The sequence below is a fragment of the Lissotriton helveticus genome, chromosome 6, assembly GCF_964261635.1.
Source record: "Lissotriton helveticus chromosome 6, aLisHel1.1, whole genome shotgun sequence".
Classification (NCBI taxonomy): Eukaryota; Metazoa; Chordata; class Amphibia; order Caudata; family Salamandridae; genus Lissotriton; species Lissotriton helveticus.
The window spans coordinates 1,470,413,363-1,470,418,525 of NC_136067.1; positions in this window are offsets into that span (position 1 = coordinate 1,470,413,363).

The window sequence follows — 5,163 nt, forward strand, 5'->3', positions numbered from 1 at the left end:
CGCTAACTGATTTTCTAGAAAAACTTTACTTTGTGAATTCCTACCTCAGAATTCTGTCGAATATTTGTTTATAATCTTCACTTCACTTGAAACGTTTGTAGACGAAATAGACCGGAGACGCAGGGTACCGGCATCTATTTTCTTGTTTATTTAATTAGTCTAAGAAGATAAATAAACCAACATTATTGTACCAAACTGAATGATAGTTTATGAATCACTTCAGAAGTTACATCTTTATTAAAGTTACCTTGGCGTGATTGTAAGAATAGATACGCCGGATAAAAAATCATGCAGGTCAGGCAACCTGCAACATGAAGATAGAATAGAGAGAAGTATGTTGATAACTATAAAACCCTGTTCTAAAACGATGATATTGTCCAACCAGAGTGGTTTTAATCGTTTTTAAAACATACCTTCGGTCTCTGAATGCTCCGGCCTGGTTGGAGCCCGGGAGCCCCGGAGCCCTGCAGCCCGAGCCCTGCAGTCCCCGGGCCCTGGAGCCCCGGAGCCCCGGAGCCCTGCAGCCCTGCAGCCCCGGAGCCCTGCAGTCCCGGAGCCCCCCGAGCCCTGCATGCCCGGAGCCCTGCAAGGGCAGGCTGGAGCCCCCCCCCACAGAGGCTCGGGCCGGCAGATTGGCGTCATTTCGGTCCCGGCCATCTGGTCGCCCCTCTCGCCTCTGCCATCTGGTCGCGACCAATGCTTTCCTATAGGGCGACCAGATGGCCGGGCTTCCCTGGAAGTCCCGATGAGGTGCCATTTGCCTCCCGGATCCCAGGCAGGGCTCCAGGAGGTAGGGCATGTTTGCGCCCTGGGTCCCCTCTGTCACCTTGAGTGCACAGATTACAAGAAAGGGGGGTAATTTTCCTCCGGATTACTAGGGGCAAGGGTATGCCCGGACACCCTCCCAGGAGAGCGGTGCCCTGCCAGGGACCAGATGGGCTGTGTTCCCGGGCAACACCTCCCAGGCGTCCGGGGCTCCCTCCTCCGGCCCACGGCGTGGGAAAGTACCCGGGAAGGGCTCCATGGGTCCTGGGCCCTGCAACCCCGGAGCCCTGCAGCCCCCGAGCCCTGGAGTCCTGGAGTCCTGGAGTCCCGGAGCCCTGCAGCCCCCGAGCCCCGAGCCCTGGTTCCCTGGAGCCCTGGAGCCCTGGAGCCCCGGAGCCCCGGAGCCCTGGAGTCCTGGAGCCCTGGAGCCCTGTAACCCTGTAACCCTGGAGCCCTGGAGCCCTGGAGCCCTGGAGCCCTGGAGCCCTGGAGCCCCAGAGCCCCAGAGCCCCAGAACCCCGGAGCCCTGGAGCCCTGGAGCCCTCCCGCGGAGGCTCGGGGCAGGCAGATTGGCATCTTTTCGGTCCCGGCCATCTGGTCGCCCCTCTCCCCTCGGCCATCTGGTCGCCCGCCATGCTTTCCTATAGGGCGACCAGATGGCCGGGCTTCCCTGGAAGTCCCGATGAGGTGCCATTCGCCTCCCAGATCCCAGCCAGGGCTCCAGGAGGTCGGGCACGTTCGCGCCTAGGGTCCCCCGAGCCTTGCGGTGCGCACTTGTTCCCAGAAAGAGTGGTAGCCTTCCTCCGGATTACTAGGGACAAGGTCCTCTGGGACCCTTGTCGGCCTAGCGGTCATCAGCCGGCAGCTAGGCGGGCCAGAATGCCGCCCCAGACCTGGGTCCGTCCCTGGGACTGCAGCGTGGCCGGGTGCCTGGGACGAGTTTCAGAGGGCCCGGGGAAGGCTTCCCCTGCGCCTCCGGGCCCTGGGAGCCACATCTGGGTCCAGTGGCCCCGCCGGGCCCCGGGTCGGGTGCTAGGGCCCTTGGCCCTGTCCCCCGGCCTGCCGCACTGCCAAAAGCCCGGGACGGGGTTCCGTGGTGCCCGGGGAGCCTCCCCGTGCTTGACCGGGTTCAGGAGCTCCGTCCGGGGCCCCGGGGACTGTGGCCTCCCCACCCGGGGCTCTGTCTTGGGTCCTGCCGCGTGGCAGGGTGCCCGGGACGGTGTCCGTCAGGCCCGGGGAAGGCTTCCCCTGCGCCTCCAGGCCTGGGAGCCCCGGCTGGATCCAGGGGCCATGGCGGCCCCCGAGTCGGGTGCTCGGGCCCTGGGCCCTGTCCCCCGGCCTGCTGCACTGCCAAGGGCCCGGGTCGGGGTTCCGTTGTGCCCGGGCAGGCCTCCCCTGCTTGTCAAAGTGCCTGGGGGGCCCGGGGTCGGAGGGCCTGTCGGGGCCCCTGGGAGCCTCCATGGCTGGGGCCCAGCTGGGGCTCTGGGCCTCCGGTCGGCCAGCTGACTCCTTTGTTGGGGCACAGGGTGTCCAGACGGCTCCTCTTTCGTGCCCGGCCATCGGATCCCCTCGGCCATCTGGTCGCCTGCCATGCTTTCCTATGGGGCGACCAGATGACCGAACTTCCCTGGAAGTCCCGATGAGGTGCCATTCGCCTCCCGGATCCCAGCCAGGGCTCCAGGAGGTCGGGCTCATTCGTGCCTTGGGTCCCCTATGTCCCCTCGGGTGCACGGATTAAAAGAAAGGGATTACTAGGGAGAGGGTCAGTCAGACCTCCAGAGATTCTGAATCAGGGGAAGGCAGCCCTGGGGCCTGCCCGCCGGGGCCCCCAGGGTCCTGGGGACACTCCTGCCTTTCAGCCCCTTGCCGATGGTCCTTTTCCTCCGAGTTTGAGGGGGATGGTGTCCCGGGGCCCGCCTGCCAGGGGCCCCCAGGGGCCCGGGGACGCTCCTGCCTCTCAGCCCCCTTGCTGATGGTCCTTTTTCTCCGAGTTTGATCAGGCACAGACCTCCGTGAGGTCCGGCTATGCTGAGAGGGGGAAGGTGTCCTGGGGCCCGCCCGCCAGGGGCCCCCGGGGCCCGGGGACGCTTTTGCCTCTCGGCCCCTTGCCGATGGTTGTTTTTCTCCAAGTTCGATGGTCGTTTTTTCTCCGAGTTTGATCAGGCAGACTTCCATAAGGTCTGGCCATGCTGAGAGGGGGAAGGCATCCCGGGGCCCGACCGCCAGGGGCCCCCAGGGGCCCGGGGACGTTCCTGCCTCTCAGCCCCTTGCCGATTGTCCTTTTTCTCCGAGTTTGATCAGGCATACCTCCGTGAGGTCTGGCCAAGCTGAGAGGGGGAAGGCGTCCCGGGGCCTGACCGCCAGGGGCCCCCAGCGGCCCGGGACGCTTCTGCCTCTCGGCCCCTTGCCGATGGTTGTTTTTCTCCGAGTTCGATGGTCGTTTTTCTCCGAGTTTGATCAGGCAGACTTCCATAAGGTCTGGCCATGCTGAGAGGGGGAAGGCATCCCGGGGCCCGACCGCCAGGGGCCCCCAGGGGCCCGGGGACGCTCCTGCCTCTCAGCCCCTTGCTGATGGTCCTTTTTCTCCGAGTTTGATCAGGCACAGACCTCCGTGAGGTCCGGCCATGCTGAGAGGGGGAAGGCGTCCTGGGGCCCGCCTGCCAGGGGCCCCCAGGGGCCCGGGGACGCTTTTGCCTCTCGGCCCCTTGCCGATGGTTGTTTTTCTCCGAGTTCGATGGTCGTTTTTCTCAGAGTTTGATCAGGCAGACTTCCATAAGGTCTGGCCATGCTGAGAGGGGGAAGGCATCCCGGGGACCGCCCGCCAGGGGCCCCCAGGGGCCCGGGACGCTCCTGCCTCTCAGCCCCTTGCCGATGGTCCTTTTTCTCCGAGTTTGATCAGTCATACCTCCGTGAGGTCTGGCCATGCTGAGAGTGGGAAGGCGTCCCGGGGCCTGCCCGCCAGGGGCCCGGGGATGCATCTGCCTCTCGGCCCCTTGCCGATGGTCGTTTTTCTCCGAGTTGGATGATTGTTTTTCTTCGAGTTTGATCAGGCAGACTTCCATGAGGTCTGGCCATGCTGAGAGGGGGGGGAAGGCATCCCGGGGCCCGACTGCAGGGGCCCCCAGGGGCCCGGGGATGCTCCTGCCTCCCAGCCCCTTGCTGATGGTTGTTTTTCTCCGAGTGTGATCAGGCATACCTCCGTGAGGTCTGGCCATGCTGAGGGGGGGAAGGTGTCCCGGGGCCCGCCCGCCAGGGGCCCCCAGGGGCCCGGGGACGCTCCTGCCTCTCAGCCCCTTGCCGATGGTTGTTTTTCTCCGAGTTTGATCAGGCAGACTTGCATGAGGTCTGGCCATGCTGAGAGGAGGAAGGCATCCCGGGGCCTTCCCTCCGGGGCCCCCAGGGGCCCGGGAACACCCCTGCCTCTCATGCCCCTACCCGATGGGCCTTTTTCTCCGAGCCTGCTTCCCCTGGGTGAACGGGCAGGCAGGGGATGCCTAGCCAGCACCCCCCCATCCTCGTGCGCAGGGCAGCCTGCCAGGGGATGCCCCGGCTGTACTCTGATCGATTGGGCACTCTCGGTCCGTTTAGGGATGGACTGCTTGGCCAGCCTCTCCCTACCGTGGGAGACGGCTGGGCCTGCCGGTGCCCATGTGACCAGCGTACCTCTCCACACCCCTCCAGTGAGCCCTCTCGCCCAGGTGGGTGGGCTCCTTCCCCCGACAGGCTTCCGAGAGACGGAGGGTTGCTGGTCCCAGCCAGGGCTCCAGGAGGTCGGGCATGTTTGCGCCCTGGGTCCCCTCTGTCACCTCGTGTGCACGGGTTACAAAAAAGTGGGGTAATTTTCCTCCGGATTACTAGGGGCAAGGGTATGCCCGGATACCCTCCCAGGGCTGGCGGTCCCCTGCCGGGGACCAGATGGGCTGTGGCCTGGAGCCCTGGAGCCCTGCGTGGGCAGGCTGGAGCCCGACCGCGAAGGCCTCGGGACGGGCAGATGGGGAGTCCTTTCGGTCCCGGGCATCTGGTCGACCCTCTCCCCTCGGCCATCTGGTCGCCCGCAATGCTTTCCTATGGGGCGACCAGACGGCCGGACTTCCCTGTTGGTGGAGCGATTTGTCTGGTTAATTCCGATAACGAACGAGACTCCTCCATGCTAACTAGTTACGCGACCCCCAGCGGTCGGCGTCCAACTTCTTAGAGGGACAAGTGGCGTTCAGCCACACGAGATCGAGCAATAACAGGTCTGTGATGCCCTTAGATGTCCGGGGCTGCACGCGCGCTACACTGAACGGATCAGCGTGTGTCTACCCTTCGCCAACAGGTGCGGGTAACCCGCTGAACCCCGTTCGTGATAGGGATTGGGGATTGCAATTATTTCCTCGGATCGGCCCCGCCGGGGTC